We start from the raw sequence: 25,001 nt of genomic DNA, 5'->3' as shown, positions 1-25,001 counted from the left end.
TGATAGATATTTATAAAGACAACCAACTCCAATAGTTTAGAGCATATTTGGTGTTAAGGTTACTCTGTTTGTATTCTTTTCACCCTGAAGAAAATCTGTATTAAGCTATGTAACCTATTGGTTTTCTATCTTCTCTGTGAGTAAAAATACTCACTTGTTTTTAAATTTGTCTATACATTGCTTGCCCTATCTCTCCATACAATGATACCATGTTTCCTTTCCCCCAGTTCTCACCATACAAAGGCTCATGGAACATGATAAGTATTTAGTAAATATTGCTATTTGTTTATGTGAATTTCATCTGGTTACTTGCAATTATTGTCATTATTTCTTTCTCAAAATACCTCATGTATAGGTGAATTGGTTTTTCTCCATCTCTCTCTGCCACTATTTCCACTGTGTCAGAAATCATAATTTTTAATAAACACTCTTTTATTAGCATAAACTCCAATGTCAAAGAGTTTTCAAATTGGCCATGTGGGAGTTTAGTCAGACAAACTGATGTGATTACAGTCCTCCTGTGTCATTTTGCACCATAACCATTCACATTTTTCTTCACAATTTTGGCTGTGCCCTCTGAACCTGGCTGCAGCCAAAAAAAAACTGCTTCCTGCTATCTTTGGTGCCTTGTCTAGTCTGTCCTAACACTATTGTTTTAATATTTGTCCTTACAGCAAATTAACCTTAAATGCACAAATGCTCAGTTTTGTGAGATCAAAGAAATTGCCTATCTTTTATTAAACTGATTTTTTAAAAAATCAATGAACATAATAGCAAGTAGAATAATGAACATTTTATGATTCCTAATTCTATTTTTTTCACATATATGTTCATAACATGTTCATGACTGTCACCGAGACTCTATATTGGTTTGGATGTTAGCTGCCCCCCAAAACTCATGTGTGAGACAATGCAAAGTTCAGAAGAGAAATTATTGGGCTGTGAAAGCCTTAACCCAATCAGTGAATTAACCCCCACAGGAATTCATTGAGTGGTAACTGAAGGCAGGTAGGGTGTGGCTGGAGAAGGTAGGGCACAAGGGGCATGGCTAATGGGTACAAATTTTGTATCTGGTGAGTGGAGTCTTTCTGCTTTCTGATAGTCATGTGAGCTGCTTCCCTCCACCATGCTCTTCCACCATGATGTCCTACCTCACTCGAGTCCTGAGGAAGGCAGCCAGCTCTCTAGGGACTGAAATTTCTGAAACTTTGAGCCCCCAAATAAACTTTTCCTCCTCTACAATTGTGCTGATTGGGTCTTATAGTCAGAGTGGTGAAAAAGCTGACAAAAACACTTGAAGTGTTAGTGCATGTCTGTTATCCTAGTGGTTTGGGAGTCTGATACAGGAGGATCACAGCTTTGAAGCCAGCCTCAGCAACAGTGAGGCACTAAGTAAGTCAGTGAGACCTTTTCTCTAAATAAAATACAAAATAAAACTGGGAATGTGGCTCAGTGGTTGAGTGTTCCTGAGTTTAATCTCCAGTACTCACCACCCAAAAAAGAGCATTACGAAACACTGATCTAATTTTTTAAGTAATAAACTTTGTTAAGACAAAAGTAATAAGTCTTAAAAGCATGTTCTGTAACTTTTTTGCTTCACTGAAATAGCAAACACAATTAATCTCAGATTATAGTACAGTTAGAAAAAGTACATGTCTATGAAAGATGTAGGCAGTCCTATTTTAGTGGCACTCCCTCCTCCACAAAAAGTCTTAACTGGGCTTCTTCAGAAATCTTCACCGTGGCTGATTTTAGGACTGTCAGCAAAAGAGTTCAGTGTAGATAAACTTACTATTCTTGTGTTGCCCTGTTTTACTTGGCCACTGGCTGGGAAGAAATCAGCACACCAGTTGCTGGACACCCCCTTACTAGTTTCTCACACACATTTATCCAGTATAGTAGTTTGTAGAAATGTGTAAATAAGGCCTCTGGCCTTGAGCTGGGGCTTCACAGAGATGTCTACATTTCTAAGATAAGAGAAGTTACCAATTGGACTCCGTGGTAACAGCTGGCAGGAGGAGGAAAGAAAGGGGAGAAGAAGCTCTCCCCATCTCATGTGTTGTCCTTGAAGGGTTAATTTGCCCAGAACAGTGAAAGAAACAACTGCTTTTATGTGAACTTCTACAGACTGTGAACTTCTTAGCCTCTCCCTTTACATGCTGGGTATAAAATTCTGAAACTACCTAAACTCGGGGTTCAGAGGATTGATTGACTACAGCAAAAGCTGTGCCCTCTGAACCTGGCTGCAACCAAAAAAACTGCTTCCTGCTGTCTTCAGTGCCTTGTCTAGTCTGTCCTAACACTATTGTTTTAAGAAACAAAAAAATATAAACAGAATATATAATTATTGCCTATAGAAGCTCATAGTATAATCATAATATATCATAGAATTTCTTTTTTTTAAAGAGAGAGAGAGAGAGAGAGAGAGAGAGAGAGAGAGAGAGAATTTTTTTTAATATTTATTTTTTAGTTTTTCTGCAGACACAACATCTTTGTTTGTATGTGGTGCTGAGGATAGAACCCAGGCCGCATGCATGCCAGGCGAGTGTGCTACTGCTTGAGCCACATCCCCAGCCCCATAGAAATTCTTTGTGTAGCAAAATTTATAGAATGCTGAAGATAAAATTAGATAACAGGACTAATTTATCCTAGCTGCCAAACTATTCTTTGGCCTATGTAGTAATACAATTTGGGACTGATCCTCAAGATGTAGAGTTACATATTTTAGGAGCATAGATGCTGATCACATGCTCAGATTCATAGAGTGCTAAATCACAAACAATATGCTCACTTTAAAATATATACTTTTAATTTCCAAATGAAAAATAAACTAATTATTTTTTCTCTCTAATACATTTCAGGTCAGAATAGAAACAGAATCCCAAGTATTTTATAAAAATCCCTATCACTTGGACTTCTGTCCAACAACACATAACAACCTAAATTTGTAATTTTTGTCTCTTTCATTAAATTACTAGCAAATGTATTATTTCATAAAGAATAATGTTTTATATGTGTTCATCTATTTAAAACAAAAAGTAAAATATTTTAAAGAAACAGTTTTCAAAGCACTAAATTACTTTGAAATGTAAAATAGACCATATAAGCTTTTTAATTTTATGGATAAATTCATTGTTTACCACAATTCAATCAATTACATTCATTTTTCTTGCAAAAGAAACATGCTAGTAAACAGTGAATAGCTAATTTTAACATTGAAAAGGTTATAAAAGTCACCATGCTGTGCTATAAAGAAACATTTAATTTAGTAAAAAAGCAAAACAAATAATTTTTACCAAAAATTACTGCAATTTTCTTACAATATTGGAGAGTTTTTTTAACTTTTAAAATTATAATTACTAACTCACATTAATTGTGCAGATAATGGGTGTCTCTGTGACATTTCCATACATGTATATCTTGTGCTCTCTTCCAGTCTACCCTTTCTAATACCATCTCTTGCCTGGAGAACTTTTTAGAAATAACTTTTTTTTTTTTTTTAATAGGATGAGTACTTATCCCTGCTGGGGTTAGTCAGTGCAGTGGAGTGTTATATAGAGAAAAAAAAAATATTGGCATTTTAGTTCTGGAAATGCACTCTATATTCCTGAGAAATGCAGCCGTAAAATTCTAAGCATAAATAGAACTAAACTACTTTTTCCCCACTACCCATGTCAAAAAAGTTAGAGGCATATTCAATTGCTGTTTGAATCATTTATAACTGGCTATTGTCATGATGTAATGTACCCTTTGCAATTACAGTCAGCTTTTTCATTAGGTTTTCAGACTTAATTTGAGAAAATGAATTCATATTTAAAGCTCAGAGCACCTGGTCTATGACTAATCCTTGCATCAGTATAAACAATTGGACTGTTTGATGAGAACAGCATGCTTTTGGATTTAGTTGGCATTTTGTGACTATAACTGCTAATTGCTAAATGACTTGCCTAGTTTGAAACACTGACAATACTTCCATGTATGCATACACTTTCTTTTTAACTATACATTTCTTACTCTTTATTGAGTGTGAATTTTCAAAGTTGTTTCAAAGCCTAAATAACATAGAAATTTAACATAACTTATAGTAGTTTTAGGAACAAAACAAGAGTTTTCCGAGTTGTTTCAAATCCTAAATGAGATAGGATTTTATAGAGTACTTGAGAATCAATTTTAAAACACTCTCTAAGGTCCATAGTCATAAACAGATATTTTAAATGCCAAAAATTAGATCAAAAGGACCATGTGGAAAAATCATAAGTCCTAAATATAAAAGTGAGATATTGTTTTTAAGTGGTACTAATTAATGATATGTATGACTTATCATCTTCCATATTTACTTTCAGACACACATAATTTTGAGTCAATGGCAAAGGACAGATAGTGTAGACAATAAATGATGTGGCTGGGAAGATCAGAGCTAATTCAAAGAAAAGGAAATGAAATGCTAACACCTCCAGAGCACTTCCCCCTTCTCAAGGTTACACCTCCAGGGAATTGCGCCTTCCAACGCAAGCAGTTGCTAATGAGTGCCCCCTAGAGGCTCTTTTCCTGACTTTTGGTCAGGTAGGCAAGATAAGAAGATAAGGGAGGGTAAGAGGAAAGAAAACTTGAAATCTATAAAGAGGAAAGACATATCCTCTCCTGTGGGTATAAGCTCAGCAATTCTCTGAAGGAGTCTACTAAGATCCTGAGTTCCAATTTTATTTCAGTTCCCCAGATATATTGATTACACAATGTAAGGGATTACATGATGGTGTTTCTAAAACAATTTTTTTTTGCCATAATCTATTTCAATTTTTACAACAATATGTAGATGATGTTATTAATGTTCCATTTATAGATTTGGAGACAGAAAATAAATCTGTCCAGTGTCCTTTTCCTGCACTGTTCCTTTGTTCATTCCCCTCCTAGTCAAAGTGCAGTCGGAAGGTCAATAGTGAAGGCATCACTAAGAAGCGTGTAGGAAATGCAGAGCTTCAGGCCCACAAAACTACTGAATTAGATCCAATATTTTAAATTATATTCCTAAGTGATTCACATAGACATTAAAGAAAAAGTAAATTTTATGTGGTCTGTAAAAAAATGCCCCTCACTGATATTGGACCTGGGTGCTTTGTATGACACAAACCTATTCACTGTCTATAATTTCTCATGTTATTTTTCTGGGCATAGAAGTGGCTCACATTTTTATATTGTGATTATCACATCAGTAGACCCATTAAATAGTAGTAATCCCTGTATTATTCAACCAAAAGAAATCGTAAAACTATATACAATCATAAGAATAAGAGAGATATCAATCTAATGCCTTAGAAGAGGTAAACAAATTAAGTCTGATACCACTAAGTGTGAAGATACCTGGCTAAGCCATCTGAAATTCTGCCACTTTCATGAAAATGGTGAACACAAAATTCACATTACCTGTTAAGAACTACAGAACTTGATTACTCAAAGATAGACCTCAAGGGACGACAGAAGCCTAGGGTGTAGGGTGATCAGTTCCCCCACTGCTTACAATAGCTGCCCAGGGTGAACAGAATGCTGTATAGTATGCCCCCGGATGTACCACAGTGAAGGGATCCTGGAAGCACTGTGCCCTGTCTTTATGTCCCAGGTGATGGTGGGGGACCACTGGGCTAAAGCAGTGCAGGAGGACATCCTGTTGTAGGAGGTACAGGAACAGACAGCACCTTTGCTACCCCCTCACTCTCTCAGAATTCTTAGTATATACTTGTTGCATTCTTAGTATACACTACAGTTATACTGAGATCTGCAAGTGAGAAAGGAGTGAGAGAGTTTAGATGGTCAGTGCCATCTAGGGATTTACACTAAGATGAAAAAAAATGCAATTGACTGAATAAGAAAAAAGTATTGTTAAGTTGAATTTGCAATTGAATTTCAATAGTATATAGCTAAATTCCTACAGAGAGAGTTATAGTGTGAGCAGAAGTCCAGACATAAGGAAAAAAGGTTTTAACATTAAATAAACAGTGCTGTTAGCTGGAATGTATTGTAAAACAGAAGAGTAACAATTAAGACTGAAAAATTAAATTAGGAAAATATTATGAAGAGGCTAGAGAGCTGTCTTATGGTGTTTTAGGTATTATGATTCCTGAACAAAATTTTCATGAGACTCATGTGACTGTAACAAGGTTTTGGAAAGGTCTCACCATTGTTCGTAGGAAGGATTATACAAAGGAGAGAGGAAAAGGTGTGGAAAATTGCCCGTTGAATAATTCAACGATAAGAATGGGATAGTGGCAACAAGAATGTATGGAAAGTTTATTGAAGTGAAATTTTGGAGATGTGATCTACAGACTGGAAGTTAACAGGATAGAATAAATAAAGGAGAATGCACAATAAAATTTAACGGAAGTGTTTCAGTCCTATTTGAGAGAAAATAATCAGACCTTTAACAGAAATTTAAAAATCAGAAAAAAAAAAGCCAGATCCATTGGAACCTATCAATGTAAATTATTTCACTTTGTGGTATTTAGTTGTATGTGTCCACAGGACAAGGGATGAGAAGAAAATAAGATTTTATATATGTATATTAATGTTACCAGAAAAAAAATCCATAAACTGTGGTGTGAATGAGAGTGTAATAGGATTATTTAGGGGGAGGTTTTTTACTCTCCTTTGCCCTTTTACTGGCTATGATTTTATCAGAATTGTAAAAATATTTCTGACTTTGAGCCTCATTTCATCTATTTTTGTCATCCTTTCCCCCAAGCCTTTTTTTTTTTTTTTGCACAGAAACAGCTAGGTGCACTCCAATATTTATATCAACTCCCATTTCCTAAGTATAAAACTTGTCTTATTTGGACAAAGTTGGACGGTTCAATAAGCCCAACTTTTCCCTGCCCCTTGCAAAAACAAATTTCTTCACCTCCCTTTGCAACTGCTGTTGTTAACTAACACAGTATTTACTACAAAGTTAAAGGCACATGTTACTATGGTAGCTCTTTAAAGAGAATTCATCAATTTGACATGAATCTCATTTGTGTTTTGTCTTCTACCTTATGAAACATCAAATTAATGGCTGAATCCCTGACAGCCATCTTACAAGTGTGAAAAAAAGGATAACACCAAAAGAATGGAAATAAACCATGTCAGATGAGATGTGCTCACAAAGTATGTTGAAGCCGCAGTCTCCATCCTAGATTTTCTTCCTTAAAATTCCTATAAATAAAACAGTTTTTAAAAATCTATTGAACCATTTTTTTAGCTCAATGCAATTTCTAGATGATAAAAACAAATTCAATATGTTCTTAGCTCAATTCCATTTCATCTAAATATGTAAACTTAATATCATCATGGACATTTTAAAGAAAAGACAATTTAACATGTCATGCTGGACTGCATAATTTGTGTGACTTAACTATGTGTGTTAAAATATGTGCAGATTTTAAAACAAGGCATGGTTTTTAGTTGACAGATTTATATATCACTTTAATATTATCAGGTTTCTGTTCTAATTGTCTTATGTTAATAGGAGCAAGCATGTATTCCATGTTAACAACCATAGTATCAATCATAGGTACCATATGAGAAAACATAGCAACCTTAATTCCCTTAATTCTGTATTCTTACCATGCTGGACTAGTGCAGTGTGAAATGCCTGCTGATCTATTAGAGGGTGATAAGGAGCAACATGATTAAGTAGTGATTTATATCCTTTCAGAACGACAGCACATGGAAAATAGTAACAAATGGAAGATCTAGTGGGACTGAGAAACATTATATTAAAACTAGAAAGCCTGATTACTTATCTTGTGTAATTTATCATTTTTGCCTTCATCCCTTATCTCCTTCTCTCTGCACAATAGTCAATGATGGTCACTCCCCGCTGCCTCTGCAAAAATGTATGCTTAATTTACATGGCTTATAATATTAGGATAAAAATTCGAGATTTACTCTTAGGGAATATTTGAAGCTCTCAAAGTACCTTTGGAAAGTTGTGATATAAAACTAATGAAATTAGATGGATAAATTAAAGAAGTTCAACTCACACCATGGGTGTTTGCCTTATCCATTCAAATGTCCAAGCAAACAACACAAAGCAATAAAAGATCTAGGTTATTATCATTTATATGATCCTGATGAAAAACTGTATGTGACTTTTTAAATATAGTTAAAGAAACATTGAAAACCACTAGCAAAATATTGAGGTTCCCACGCAATAGATATTTACTTGTTCTTTTCTGAAAAAATTGAATTTTTGTACTCATTCTCCACCACATCGGTGAACAGTCACCCATCTCCACCTCTAGTTTTCATATCTCATCAATTTCAACCAATTATTTGAACATCCTTCTCATTTTCATGGATAGATTTAGGCATCAACTTGTAAAACCAGTCTATCTAAATACAGGCAAAAGGATACTGCCCAGGAAACTCTGGGGAAGACTCCTATCACATCTTCCCTTCAAGTTTGGTGACCCTTTGCATGTCTGGCTGCATTGACTGGAACTCACAGAGGTTTGCTGTGACCCTGTGAATTTCTAGACCACAAAAAAGCACACATGTTAAGGGTGACAACATAAATCTTTAAAGGTACATTCGTCCTTAATGAAATAATTTAGCTGTTAAATTTCAATCTTGGAGACATCTATCTCTAGCTCTATTGTCTCATAGCAGAATTATTTATTTATTGTTTTTAAAGTAGATACCTTTACTAGTGTAAATATCAATGCCTTATTTATTTTTTTCTAACCCTTTAAAAGAAAAATAGACTTCCCATTTACTATTAATTTAGTGAATAATGTGATCTAGATTATAATCCTAATAGTGTTTCTGTTATCACTGGAGTGCTTATAACCTGAGGTTAAAAATTTAGATTTCCAAACACTATACTAGAACTAATGGATTAGCATTAAAAGCATTGAGTAATATTTTTAAAACAAATAAAGCAAAAATATCTTGGTTGTTTTGGAAAGAATGATAAGTACACAATGAACTTTTCAATTTTTCAAAATTTGGGCACCCTTGATTATTCTCCATTAAGTAAAACATTCTTGGCTTAATATTGTCATGATAGTTATTCCAAATATTTCAAAATTTTATTTTAAAACTAATGTGATTTTGTAAGGTATGTTTTAGTTCTAAACTTATTTATTTGTCTTTTCCACCAGAACACACACATCGTTAGAATTAGCGTCGATAATTCTAGAGAATTTATTGAAATTACTTTTAACTGCCTTAACACATTCAACACACTGTATTTGAAAATCCAAACAAATTGAATTTGCAATAACTTCCTAATCAATAAATGAATCTGAAATCTTAAAGTTCATATTTAGATTGTTAGAAATGAGATCAATAATGCAGTTTCCAAATAATATAGAATCCCATGTTACATGCATGAAAGAATCAATTTTGATGATGGTTAATACATATATGGAGGTTTCACATGACTGCAATTCTGCTTTTACCTCTGCTGTCCTCAGGGTTTGAGAGAAGAAGGAACTTTATTGTGTTAAACTAAGGAAGGAAGGAAGGAAGGAAGGAATGAAAGAAGGAAGGAAGGGAGGGAGGTGGAGAGGGAGGTAGGAAGGGAGGGAAGAAGGGAGGTAAGGAGAAAGGAGGAAGTAAGGTAAGGAGGGAGGAAGGAACATTTCAGACTCAGAAGTGGCTAAAGCAATGTCACTTTCTGATTGGGATTTGGGTCCCATGACTGAGCTGTATCCTGAACACTATTATGAGTTAAGTACAGAATATTACTCATCTTAATGTAAACATTAAAATGTATGTGCATTTCTCAAACATTCAATTGTAGACTGTGTTTGAACATTACCCTTCCAAACATGCTACCCTCTGTACCGGCAATCAAACCAGCATAGCTGTTGTGGAAAAAGACCACCAAGATTGTTAATGAGAATGCAAATAAATAGGAATTTAGAATGACACCATAAGATTGGCTGTAATAGAACAACTGTGGTATCACATTCTGTGAGGTCTTTGTGAACCAATTCTAAGAAGAATTTAATATGCAAGTATGTCAGTGGAATTAAGAATAAAACATATACCTAGTGCTTAAAATTAAATATGCATGAAACATAATGTGTTCATGTATAATTCTATTATAATTTGGTGGTTATATTGCACATTCAATTTTATATTTCTGTCTTTTACTATAAACATACAGATGCAAAAACAACTTTCTGCAGCTATAATAACTTAGACTTTCAAAGTTTCTTCTGTGACAAGGATAAAGTTGTTATTTGAGGACATGAGTGAATTAGCCATCTTTCTATTGAATCACTAGCAGTAAATGTGATTATCTCTTTAAGTTTTTATCAGAATTATTTATGCACAATATATGCTAAAATACCCATAGAGCTAAGTAAAAATATAACTGTACATTTTGCAATAAACACATAAAGGTGTTCAATTTTTAAGAGTACATTATTAACATATATAAGGAAATCTTCATAAATTTGAGACAACAGCTTTTCTACTTTCTTCAGCAAAGTGAGGTATATAATTATCACTGGGCAATATTAAGGTGAGGTGGGGGGCAAAAGGAGTCAGTGTCGGTAATAAATGATTGGGTTGGATAGGGAAGATGGGGTCTGGTTTGAAAAGAAAGTAAATAAAATGCCGATAACTTCAGGACACTTCTCCCTCCCCTTCAACCTGTTGCCAAGGTTACCTACCTGTAGGGAATTGTTCCTTCCAGCAAGCAGTTGTTAATGTGTAGCCTCCTGAACTGCTCCCTTCCTTGGGTGGCTTCATTCTTGCCCTTGAATCACTCCATTTAGGCTCATTTTTTGGTCACTAGTCAGTAGGCAAGATAAGGGGAGAAGAGGGGCATGAGAACAAAGAAAATCTAAAACCTATAAAATGGGCAGGACACTCTCACTTTCTCAGACACCAAGCTCTGGGGTCCCTTCATTTCAGAGAAGTCTTTGTTATATCATTTAAATAAAACTTGCACCAGTATGTAGATCAACTAATAAATCAACATAAACTTGTGTTACCTGAGCACCTAACATTATTAGAATTGTGAATTTATCATTGATGTACTTTAAAAAGTTCCAAATATGACAGCCACAAACTCTTGGGTTTCGTGATTTACATTGTAATTTAACCTAATCACTACAAATTCACATGGGTTGCCAGTGTAATCTTCTCAATCCCAGGATGTTTTAACACAGGATCTCTTGATAAGAAAGCTGTTTTTTCCCAAGGCAATAATTTATAGTCCTCATCCTATGAAGATTCACTCACTTGCCCTTTAATCCCTACTCCCCTCACCTGTTATTCTCTATGCACTTTTGCTTAAGTGATGGGATAAGGGTATCACAGCGAAGTTCACTACTTCTTGCAAGTTTTGCAGACATTTTCAAAGTGGAATCAATATGATTTACTGAAAAATAGATGCATAAGAAAGAGAAGGACCAGGGATGCCAAGGTTCATTACTTTAGAACACAGAATAATGTAGTAACTTTTTCAGAAGTGGAGCTACTGAGACTGGAGGAGCAGGATTGGTGGGAAGGGATGAGGAAAATGAATTTTGAGAAGCAGATTGCGTGTGTATCTACAGGTATCAGGTAGGTTATTAAGTATGTAAATTTGGAAATAAGAGCTTAATTCAGCTCAGATGCTTTCCACCAAAATCTGAGTTACAGTCTTAGGACTACAAACTCAACTAGAGATCAGCTTCCATCTACAGATTCCATTCTACAACCTTATTCCAAGAAAATTTTCTCATTTGATCTTGGACCAAAGAATTCTAAGGCTATTATTTCCCAATTTAACAGTATGGGAGAAGGAGACTCTAAAATTGGGTAGTTATTTTGTCCTTTCGGGTAACAGACAAATTGCCTTCAGTACTTCTCTTATTGAGAGTGAAAGTGGTTCAAATAAAGGTACTTGTTAGGGCAAGTCACTGCCAGTTTGAGGGTGAAAAACCTTTTGAAGAGCAATCTTTTTTTTTTTCTAATTTTTTTTTCTTTACTGAGATTTTTTTTTCCTTATCTGGGTCATAAAACACTCTATGTTTCTATGAAATTTTATTTTTATTTGCATAGAAACAATGATACAGCAGCTTTTCCCAATTGTCACAGATCTATTTTATGTTTGATCTGATGTTCTTCTCTGGGTTATGTTCTTTTTTCCTTTTACCTACTGTAAAATATTTGAGTAAGCCCTCATTAGTTCAAATTTTCTATTATACAATTTGAACTCCTCCACAACAGAAAATCTTCAAAACAGTATGTTTCACTATAGTCTTGTGTTAAGTGAGGGAATGCCTACTCTTCAGCTGAATTGTAACTTAGTATGAAAAAACAGCTGTTATATTAAGCAATAGAAGTTCTCCCAGTAGAAGGGAAAAGATAGATGGGAAAGGAGAGAATGGAGCATACTAGGATCATACAGTGCATTTAAAACTGAAATTTAAATGTGGTTTATAATGTGTCTACTATGTTCCACTGATGAAATCAAATCCCTTGATCAAACCCAAAGTCAGGGAAGTAGAGAATATATGCACCCAATGAAGTATGACAAGGTTGTAAAGAAAGTCAATATTGTGAACAAATAATATATTTAATCTGCAAATCTTACTTTTTTAATTTACTTATTTCTTCTCTTCTGTAAATAAAATCACCCAAGAAAGGAAAAAAATTAACACTTATCTTTCAGGTTGCAAATACCTTTACATTTCATCTTTACTTCTCGGTTTAATACTTCAAATAATATATTTAAATTGATTATATTTTGATTGCATATTCTATTTACTATGAATGAATAACTGGATGATTATCTGTTTTCCACAGTACTTCCTTTTTGCTGTCTGTATGCTGTTACACTGTTTATGTCCCATCGGACAGCACCTTTGTGTGGATGGTAAGATCCTTGGCACATCATCTCTCCAGGGATATTTTTGTATATTTCCATGGTTGCCAAAGGATTTTTCGTAAACAGAAAGGACTACAGAATCCAACAAAGGAAATAAACTATTGAAGTTTATAAAATAAAATAGCCAGAACAAGTTATATGTGACCTTCTCAAGAAGACTCTTGGTGTGTTTATTTTGTAGTGTTGTAGAATAGCTTATCATTCTGAGAGAGAATTCTAAAACCTTTCTATCTTTGAAGTAAGGAAAAACCCAAGATCATGTGAAGCGATAAAATTCTTCTTTATGTTCAGCACAATTATCTTTTTACATAATACTGAGAGGGAGAAAAAAAACTATTGGGATTAGAAACAGAACTTAATTCTTTAGGTTTGGGTAGGAAGATTATTTCTCTTTATTACTTACAAAGAGAAGGATTTATCAAGAATGCTCTGTTTTGTTCTGTACGATAGGAATAGCCAGATAGATTAAAAAATAAGATGGAGGCATATATATATATATATATATATACCTTTATTCTAATTAGTATTATCTAATTATATGTTGCTTTATCTCAAAATACTTTAAAAAGTGTTTGACACTTCCAGAAATCTCTCTCCCAAATATATTTAGCCCTGGGTAACACCTTTTCCTCAAGTTCAAGAAAAAGTGTTTTACCTGAAATTCAGGACCTATAAATTGGATACATTTATTATTTTATGTTCAATCACATAGTCTCAGAGACACATATATGGGTATGTATCTCATTCATATATATATATATATATATATATATATATATATATATATATATGAATAAAAGTTTTCATGAGACTCTAGTGTGACTCAATATGTTTAACTATGGTATTTTTGCTCGTTGTCATTAAAAAATAAATTTCCATGACTTAATGAACTGATTTCATGACTTACCTATATGTAAAATGTTGTTTTAAATCACTTTTCGGTGATAAATTAAAAAATAATAAAAGACAAGAAGAAAACCAGGTAGACAGAATATAAGTATATTAATTAATATTTGTTATATCAAGAAGGGCCAGAGAATCAGCTTGGGAATTTAAACAGATGTCACACTTAAACCATGTGGCAGAACTGTACTTCAGACCCATCACTGTTGCTGCTGAGCATAAACAGCTCAATTTCATCACTATATGATATATAGTGTAATTTATTGATATCTCAAGTTTATTAAAAAAATCTCAAGCAAGATGTCTCATTATCACTGAATGTTTTAGTTTGCTTAAGCTGTGGTAACAAAATCCAAGATTGGGGTCTTAAAACAACACACATTTAAATGTCTCACAGATCTAGAAGCTAGAAGTTCAAGATCATGTGTTTGCAGAGTTAGTTTTAAGATGTCTTTTCATGGCTTGCAGATCACCCCCTTCCACTATGCCCTCACATGACCTTCGTTTTTTGCACTTATGGAGCAAGAAAGAACATTGATGACTTTGCCTTTTTTAAGGACACCAGAATTAAGACAGAATTAAGTCCCCATCCCTCCAACTTCATTTCACGTTAGCACTTTTAGGCTCCTTCATCCAAATATAGTCTCACTGGGTATTAGAACTGCATCATATACATTTTAGAAGAACAATGTTAAGTCATAATAGAACTCATATCAAATGGCTAAATACCACCTGGTGGAAGTCTCAGAAAATGATTTTCTGATGAGTTTCCACATTGGAGACTAATATTCTTTCAATAGAGTTAATTTCATAAGTATAGAAAACAATTTCAAAACTTTTTGGACAACCAAGCAAAGAATCTGTATAACACAGAAAAAAATCTGCCTTGTATATATAACTCTGCCCAGGATGAGAAATTTCCATCCAGAAAGCAACAACTAAGAAAACCACAAAAGCAGATACAAATATACAATAAAAAGAGTATATCAATTTGGCTAAGAGATTTAATCCTATGAACATTGTTGCATTTTCCATAGATACTTTCAGGAATTCATTCCAGTTGATGCTTTACTTAAAACTATGGGACATATTCTAATTTAACCTGTGATAAATATAATACAATTCCCTGATAATGCATATTATGTCATGCCAAATTACATAGTGCATCTGCTAAATATAAATAAATGCATAGTTTATCTGAGAACTTCATAATAATCCAAAGCAATTGTATATTTGACATCATGTTTGTTCCTTTGCATTTTTATAAATAACAATTGCATAGAAATCTATGTTAAGATATTTGTTTACTTGTATAGTTTCCCAATTATTTACAATGATTACCATTTTGTTTCTAAAAATTCTACATTAAAACTACACAAGTAATTACATAAGAGATTATTAAAGAGCCTCAAAATCACTTTGTAGCATTACATAGATCTTGAGTTATATGTAGTATAAACTTATAGCAATCCTTGTCATATCAATGTTCAGATCTCGATACATGCTACATGGATCTAATCAAAGAATGAGATTCGATGGCTCTAATCACAAAGAGAATTCTCATGTAGTAGATAAAATAAATAACATCAGGTTCACTCCTGACATGTGAACTCATTGCTAGCAAAGAACATTTTTAGAGATAGAGGTCAAATGCTGGTAGAGTTTCTCGCTAAAAAGCTTAAGAATAAGGATAAAATCACCTATACTTGTACATATTTTCTCATATATCTCTCCTGTATTTCGAGTGTCACAATTTTCAAACAAGGTGCTGCTTTCATTTGGTGCACGTGCTGTGTTCAATCAGCAGAAGCTATTTACCTGGCGCTGTTTTTCCAGGTTTCATGTGTGATGAGAGAGTTTTATAATCTTGAAGTTCAGTTTTATGCCATCATTTATACAACTGATACTTGGCTTTTCACTATGAGCTGTGTAGAAAAGTGAGTAACTGTCAACATTATTGCTAAGAATTATAATCATTTGCAAAATCTTTATGGGTTTCTGCCCCATAAACAAATACCCAATATCCACAGTGCTTATCCCAGCAATAGTTTTGCAGATACTAGTTTGTTCTGGATCACCATAGCTAATTTTCAAATTTAAGGTCCTTGATATTACTTGACAACAATTGTTCATTATGGCAGTGATTGCATGATGGAAATTAGCAAATACCACGAATGGGAGCTCTTTTCTTTTTCAAAGAGCCTGTTCTAGTACACCACTAAATATAGCATGCCATGTTTGATGGCCAAGAGCAATTTTTATTTTTTAAGTTCTAATAAATTTTATTGAGAAACACAAGTGCAGGCCATATTTAGTTGGCAGCACATAATTTCCCATGTCCAAATATACACCCACAATAAATTGACATATATTTTAGATAGTCATATATCTTTTAGAGTGATTCTAAATGAGAATATAATCTAATTTATATGTATCTTTTAACCACATACATAGATATTTATGTGGATACAAGTTTCAGTCTGGTACTATGTTTCTTCCATCTGAGGAATTTCCTTTAACATTTATTTTAGTGTGATTCTACTGGGAATAATTCTACTGGGAATGCTGTTTTTATTACTCTCATTTTTTGTTGTGTATAAGAGGTTTTAAGTTATGAACATTTAAAAATATATCTTGTCTGCTCACAGAATTCTGGCTTAACTTCATTTTTCTTTTAAAATTTTCTTATCTTCTGATTTACATAGTTTCTTTTCCTAATTTACTATTTATCTGACACATAAAAACATGAAAAATGTATGTGTTAATTAAATACCACATAGTGTTATGAAACATTTATATTATGTAATTTTAAATCAGGTTAAGCATATTTGTTGTCTCAAATACTTATCATTTCATTATTGTGAAATGATTCAAAATCGTTTCTTCTAGCTTTTTGAAATGTTTAGTACCTTATTGTTATCTATAGCTACCTTACTGTGCAATAATAGCACACCAGAATTTCACAATTCTAACTATAGTCTCATACCCATTAATCAACCATTCCCATTCCTCACCCTTTTTACTCTACCCAGACTCTAATAACCACCACTGTACTGTCAAGTTCTTTAATGTCATTTTTTTTTTAATTTCAAGCATAAGTGAGATGAGGTGGTACTTGTCTTTCTGTGCCAAACTTCTTTCCATTTAATGACCTCCAGTTCCATCAATTTTGTTGCAAATGGCAGGAGTTCATTCTTTGAATGCCAAATGGTATTCCATTGTGTGTATGTCACATATTGCCTTTATCTATTCATAAGCTGATAGACACTTCAGTTATTCCTATTTCTTAGCTATTGTGTATAGTGCTGGAATGAGCATGGGGCTGCAAATATCTCTTTGACATTGTGATTTTATTTCCTTTGGATCTACATCCAGTAGTGGAATTGTTGAATCATATATTAGTTATATTTTTAATTCATTGGGGAACCTCTGGACTGTTTTCCATAATGGCTGTACTAATTTACATTCATACCACCAGTTTCCAAGGGCTCCCTTTCCTCCCTTTCCTTCACATCCTCTCTGGCACCTGTTATCTTTAGTATTTTTGGTAATAGCTGTTCTCACTGATGTGAGGTGGTATCTCATAGTGATTTTGATTTGCATTTCCCTGGTGAAGTAGGGAAGCTTTTCACACTTGAAAGAAACGATGCTGTGAAGATTTGGGCCTACTTTTTCTTCTAGTAGACACAGGGTCTGTGTTCTAGTGCCTATGTCTTTGGTCCACTTTGAGTTTCATGCAGGGTGAGAGATGGAGGTTTAATTTCATTTTGTTACACATGGTTTTCCATTTTTCACAGCATGGTTTGTTAAAGAGGCTATCTTTTCTCCAATGAATGTTTATGGCACCTTTGTCTAGTATGAGATAACTATATTTGTGTGGGTTTGTCTTCTATTCTGTACCATTGGTCTATGTGTCTGTTTTGGTGCTGATACCATGCTGTTGTTGTTACTTAGCTTTAAAGAAAAAAGAGATTGTGGCATGTGCTGGTAAATGGATAGAGTTGGAGAATAACACGCTAAGAGAAATAAGTCAATCCTAAAAAAGCCAAAGGCTGAATGTTTTCTCTGATATGTGGATTCTAATTCACAATAAGTGGGAAGCACTAGGGAAGAATAGAATTACTTTAGATTAAGTAGAGGGGAGTGAAGGGAGGGGAGTATATGGGGACAGGAAGGATAGTGGAATAAAACAGAAATTGTTGCCTCATGTACATATATGACTGCATGACCAATGTGATTCTACAACAGGTACAATCAGAAAAATGAGAAATTATACCCCATTTATGTGTGATATATCAAATTGCATAAATTCATTTTACTTTCATGTATAACTAATTAAAACAAATAAAAAATAAAAAAAGAATAATCTGATTAAACCAGCCAAACCAACCTAGAACTGCCATGACAATGGATTTCTGAAAGTGTAATATCATCTTGCTGTCAGCAAAAGTCAAGAGGCAGACTTGAATGGAACTCTCTGGAAACTTTCCTGGGACCTCCAATAAAACTGGAGTACAGGGAAGGCAAATTGTCCCTGTCCTCTCTGAGAGGACTCACACTTTTCCTCTTAAGTGTCCCCTTTCTCTTTACCTATTCATTCAATAAACTCATTCCAGTTACTCTGGGTGGCATGTTTAAAATCTTTCTGACTTAGTTGCAAGAATTGGCATTTGAAAGGGAGTCTTTGCATTGCCTTAGTTTCCCAGAAGGCTCCAGGTCTGTAACAATACGCTGACACATTGTTTAGAATTTTTCATTCTCTTTTAATTATTTAAGGGTTATTTTACCCTTTCTAAATATTTATTTATTTTATAGACCTTCTTAAATAATATCATAAAGGTAAATAATATCATGTAATTTATTTTGATTTACAGATGTCTCTTTAACATATGAATTTTATTTCCTTTGAATATATACTCAGGAATTGGAATTGCTGTATTATATATTAATTATATTTTTAATTTATTGAAGAATTTCTATACTATTTTCCATCATGCTTGTATTGGCTTACATCCTCACAAACAGTTTACAAGTGTTCCCATTTACCCACATCCTTCGGAGCTGTCATCTCTCGCTTTTTTAAAATAGCCATTCTTACTAGAGTGAAATGATATGCCATTGTTGTTTTGATTGGCATGTATCTGTGGATTAATAATTTTGACCACTTTTTTCATGTGTGTTGAATATTTGTAGGTCTTCTCTTGAGAAATGTCTATTTAGATTTATAGACCATTTTGTAATTGAATAAGTGATTTCATAATTGTTGAGTTTTTGAGATTCCTAATGTGTTTGGATATGAGCACCTCATCTGATGTATCATTTGCAAATATTTTCCCCAATTCTGGGTTGTCTATTCACTAGGATGACTTTTTCTTCTGATGTATAGAAGCTTCTGAGTTTGATGTAATCTTATTTGTCCACTTTCTTGCTTTTTTGATTTATATTTTTAAAATCCTTGACAATTTCAATTTCCTGGAGCATTCCCATCTCTGTTTTCTTCTATTAAGTTTCATTGTGTTGTGTCACATTTAAGTATTTAATACATTTTGTTCTGACTCTTGTAACTGGTGGATGTTAGGGCTCTATGTCTGTTTCTATGCTAATACCATGCTGTATGTTTACTACAGCTCTGTAGTGTATTTTGAAGTTTAATATTATAATGTTTTCTGCTTTTTGTTTTTCACTTTTGTTGAGGATAATTTTGGTTATTTGAGATGGTTTCACACAAGTTTTAGGACTACTTTTTTAAGATCTGTGAATAATGTCACTGGTATTTTGATAGAAATTGTACTGGTTTTGTAGATTACTCATTTTTTTCATGTCCTCTACATCTTTAATCAGTGTTTTGTGGTTTTAATTCTAGATAGTTTTTACCTATTTGATTAAATTACTTCCTGGGTATTTTATTTTATTTTGTGTAGCTATTTTAAGTGAGATTGCTTTATTGGTTTCTGTTTTTGATAATTCAGTATTGGTATATGGTCACACTACTGATTTCGGTATGTTGACTTTATATCCTGAAACTCTTCTGAATTTATGCCTTATCTATCTATCTATATATTTTAATGAAATCTTTAGGGTTTTCTATATATAAGATTATGTCTCTGCCAACAGTAACAATTTTCTTTTCCTATTTGGATGTCTTTTATTTTTCTCTTGCCTGATTCCTCTGCCTAGGTCTTTCAGAACAATTTTGAGAAAATGACATAAAATTGGGCTTTGTTGTCTTTTTTCCTGATCTCAGAGAGAGTCCTTTTAACTTTACATCATTCTGTATATAATGTTACCTATTGGCTTCTTATATACAGCCTTCATTGTGTTTTAAAAAATTCCTTCCACACTGATTTTTCTCGACATTTTTATCATAATATGATGTTGAATTATCTCAAATACCTCTTCTGCATCTATTGAATTGATCATGGGTTTGCTGTCCTTCATTCTTTTGAAATGCTATATAATGTTTATTAATTTGCATTTGAACCATATTTGCATCCCAGGAATGAATCCCACTTGCTTATGATGAATCCAGTTTACTAGCATAGTATTGAAGATTTTTTTGTGTGTCTGTGTTCTTCAATGATATTTGCCTGTAGTTTATTTTCTTTCTTTTCCTTGTCCTCCTCCTTCTCCTCCTTTTCCTCCTCCTCCTCCTCCTCCTCCTCCTCCTCCTCCTCCTCCTCCTCCTTATTCTTCCTTTATAGTGTGTCTGATTTTGTTACCAAGGTAATGCTGGCTTCGTAGAAAGTTGTAAGAAATCCCTTCCCTTCAAATTTTATGTTTTTAGAATGACTTCATGATAATTAGCATTGGTTATTCTGTAAATGTTTGATAGAACTCGTCAATGAAATTCTATAGTCCTGAGTTTTTTATTTAATGGGATTTTTTTTTGTTTGTTTTTCCTGATTCTATCTCATTGCTTGTCATTGGAATGTTCAGATTTTCTATTTTGGCATGATTCAATCAGTAGGCTGTATCTAGTAATTTGTCCATTTCTTATAGGTATTAAATTTTTCACTGCAAAATGTTCCTTAATAATCTCTAAAGATTCTTTGTATATCTGTGATGTCAATTCTAATGTCTCCCTTTTGATTTCTAATTGTATTTATTTGAGTCTTCTATTTTTCTTAGTTAATATGGGTAAGGGTTTATCAATTTTATTCATCTTTTTGAAAAACCAGTACTTTTCTCATCAATTATTCATATAAAACATATTATACACACATTTATCTATATACCTATAGATATAAATATGTGTGTATGTATATATACATTTATTTATTTATGCTCTGATCTTTTTAATATTTTCTACTAATTTTGACTCTGTTTCTTGACTTTTTCTAGTTTTGTGAGATGCCATGAAAAGTTCTTTATTTGAAATCTTTTTGCATTTTGATTTCTTTTTTTGATCTTTTAAATGTTTCAAAAAAGTTGTTTAATTTCTATATATTTATATAGGTTTCAAATTTTTTCTTGTTTACTTCTATTTTTATTGCATGTTTTTAGAAAAGATACTCAATATGTTTTTAATTTTTAAAATTTTACTTGGACTTGATTGGTGTTCTGTCATATCTATTCTAGGGAATATTCCATGTGCTGATGAGAAAAATGTACATTCTGTTGTATTTGGATGGAACACTCTCTACATGCCTCTTATGTGCATTTATTCTACAATTCAATTTAACTATAATTATTTTTTGTTGGCTGTCTGAATAATCTACCCATTGCTTAAATTGGAGTATTAAGAACCTTAGCCATTACTATATTGGAGACTATCTCCTTTTATTCTCTTAAGTTTTGCTTTTAATATTTGTTGTTCCAATAGCTGGTGTACATATGCTTAGAATTTCTATTTCCTCTTGTTTTCACTTATAAAGACTATTATTGTTTAGATATAAGGTGTCCCCCAAAAGCTCATGTTGAGATAATGCAAGAATGATCAGAGGCAAATCATTAGATTATAGGAGACATAACTTAATTGATAACTTAATCCACTGATATGGATTCACTGGATGGGTAAATAGGCAAGTAAGGTGTGGATGGAGGAGGAAGGTTACTGGAGGTGTGTTGCTGGGGTACATATTATTGGAATATGTATTTTTCCCTGGTAAGCAGAACTCTTTCTCTACTACGTGATGGCCATTCCCTTAACTACTTTCCTCCTGCATACTTCTCTGCTATGATCGTTTTTTGTTTTTGCTTTTGTTTTTGTAATTGTAGATGGACAGATGCTTTTATTTGTTTATTTTTATGTGGTGCTTAGGATCAAACCCAGTGCCGCACACATGCTAGACAAGTGCTCTCCCACTGAGCTACAGCCCCAGACCTCTGCCATGATTTTTTGCCTTCATTTGGGCCCAGAGCAATGGCGTTGTCCATCTATGGACTGAGACCTCAAAAACATAAGATAAATAACCTTTTTATCCTCTAATTGTTCTTGTCAAGTCTTTTGGTCACAGTGACAAGAAAGCTGACTGAAACAATGACCTTCCTTTTCCTTTTTGATGGCTTTTATTTTTATCTGATTTATGTATGGATATTTTGCTTTTTATTTTATTTTGGGGTTTTTTTTGTATGAAATATCTTATTCTGTTTCACATTTAAAATTTTTGATGTCCCAATTTACATCTTTATATATATATATATATCTTAACATATGAATGTACTTATTATAATTATTACTGTTTTTAGACTTCAAACTAAAATTATGATGGCTTGTATACCATGTTCACAATATTAGAGCATTCTGAATTCCTCTTCCAGTTACTTTTTCTAGTTTTTTATCCTCCACTGTGTTCATCTTATTCATTAATGTCTGTCTGTCTGTGTCTCTTTCCTGCTTTCAATTCATATAATTTTCTTTAACATTTCTTTTACTAATAGTCTATGGAAGACGTATTCTCACAGTTTTTTTTTTTAATCAGGGCATTTCTTTCTCTCTTTTATTTGTAGAAAACAGTTTTACTGTGTACTCTTGCAAGCATACTATTCCATTAACAGAGCAAACACATTTGTGTCTTTTCACCATGTCAGAATTCATTGAAGAGCAATAAATCTACAATCTATACCACTTTCATCAGTGGCAGATCACTGCACTGAATCCTTATGGGTCACTTGGTAGTCATAAGTTGTACAATCATAAGTTCTTCTTTTCAATCTTAATTTCTAATATCTATGACACTCAAGTGACACATGCCTCATCTCTATATATGAGAAAAGCTATGAAAGGGTTAAGGCAGCTTGAGGGGTTCAGAATGCTGAACCGAGCAAAGAAAGAAGATATGAATGCATGAATGCAAAGAGTTACTGCAGGTGGTCAGGTAAGATCATGGCCAGCTCGGTGTTCAGGGCGTAGAGCTGTCAAAGAGCAGGATCTTATTCTAGCAAGATTTGGGTTACAGCAGTTGCAGTAATCATGGAATGTCAGCTTGAGATATCTGTTTGGAGTTGGACTTGCATATTTTTCATGCATAGGAGAAACAGCACTATACTAAAGCTTGAGATTGAGACATTCATCTCTGTGACGATTTTCGTGAAAAAGACTTAGGATGAGTAACCAGGTGATGGGGTCAAGGAGTCATGGTATCCAGTCTTAGGGTTCTCCTCCTTTTATATATCTTGAATGAGGGGTTTGCATCATTTGGTGGTATGATGTTTTTCCTGGTGTCTTCCAAAAGCTTATGGATTTTTTTCCAACATGAGTTTGATATACACATGCATCTAAGTATTCCTGATTAATTCGATAAGTTAACAGGTGATCATTCTTATAAGCACAATTAATTTATTTATTAGTGTATGCTTTATGGTTGTTCCAAGAAGATGGTGGTTACAAATAAGGTGTAGAGTCATTCCACTTCAGTTCTTAAACTGAAAATGGAGTAATTATGGCAAACAACCTTTTTAAAAGAATATATAGTAGCAAAGATTTAGGCACAGCATGAGAACTGCTGTTGTATACATCACAGAATAGCTCAGAGTAGGGCAAAACTTACTCTCCACAGGTACAATATTCTCAATTGGCCATATTTCTCTTTACTACTTTGAGGAATCTCATGCCATTCTCTCCTGGCATAAAAGATTTCTGCTGAGAAGTTGCTGTCAGGCAAATAGAAACTACCTTCTTGTTATTTGTTTCTTTCTCCTTTCTGCCCCGAGAAGCACCTCTTTACATTTCAACTTTGAGAGATTGATTATAATATGTTTAGGGTAGACTTTACTAAGTTATATATCTGACTAGTGACCTTTCATTTTCATGTGCTTGGAATATTTTTATTTCTCTCTAGTTTGGAAACTTTCTGTTATGATTTATTTAAAAAAGATGTCTACCCTGTTGACATTCTCAAGTCCCTTTTAAACCCCAATAGCCCAAATATTTGCTGTTTTAATACTCACCAAATTTCCTGTAGGCTTACTTATTCCTTCTCTCTTTTCTTTCTTTTTAAACAGCCTTTTTTGAGCTTATAGATTCTTTTGTTTGATCTATTCTGTTCTTGATAACTCCTATCATGTTTTAAGTTAGTTTAGTGTACTTTTAAGGATTTCCATTGTTTTAATTGCTTTTATCTCTCTGTTAAAGTTTCTTTGTTTGAGAATTGGAACATTTATCAGTATTTTCTTGGATCTCATTAATTTTCCTTAAAAAGGTCATTTTAAATTCTAAATCTGAAAGCTGTCCCAAACTGCTTACCATCTGGTCAATTTCTGAAATCTCATTTTGACCATTAGGTAAGGTCATCATTTCTTGTAGGCTCTTGGTGTTGTACAATGTTGTAGAGACATTGAAAACTTAAGTATTTTTTTTGAAGTCTTCATTTTCAGCCTTGTTTGTGTCTAAAATTTTAATAAGCTGCTTGTTTTCTCAGAGCCTATAGTCACTTCTGTTATTTCAGCACCAGATGTTACCTGCAAGTCTACTATTGGAGTGTTGTCACTGCTTTAGCACTAGAGGACTATGCAAGCCCAGGTTTGTCCCAAATCCATGGATGGTTGATCTGTTATATAGCATGAATCAGACTACATTCCAAAAGCATATTCTGTCTCTCCAAGCCCTTCCCTGGGGGTTGGAGTAGTCCCAGATGTCTCATTCATAACCACCAGGCTAGGGTTAGGCATTGCAAGGATTCTGCTCAGCTCTAGGTAGTATCATCTTAGAAGAATGAGCTCGAGGCTCCTGTTGCCTACATTGCCATCAATGCTGCCAAGCTGAGTCATACTCTAGGTAGGATCAGTGTGCTGC

Source organism: Marmota monax, unplaced genomic scaffold (genome assembly GCF_021218885.2).
Source record: "Marmota monax isolate L192 unplaced genomic scaffold, Marmota_monax_Labrador192_F-V1.1 WCK01_AAM20220418_F8-fsc00016, whole genome shotgun sequence".
In the NCBI taxonomy this organism is placed as follows: Eukaryota; Metazoa; Chordata; class Mammalia; order Rodentia; family Sciuridae; genus Marmota; species Marmota monax.
Note: the sequence above shows the minus strand (reverse complement) of the source record.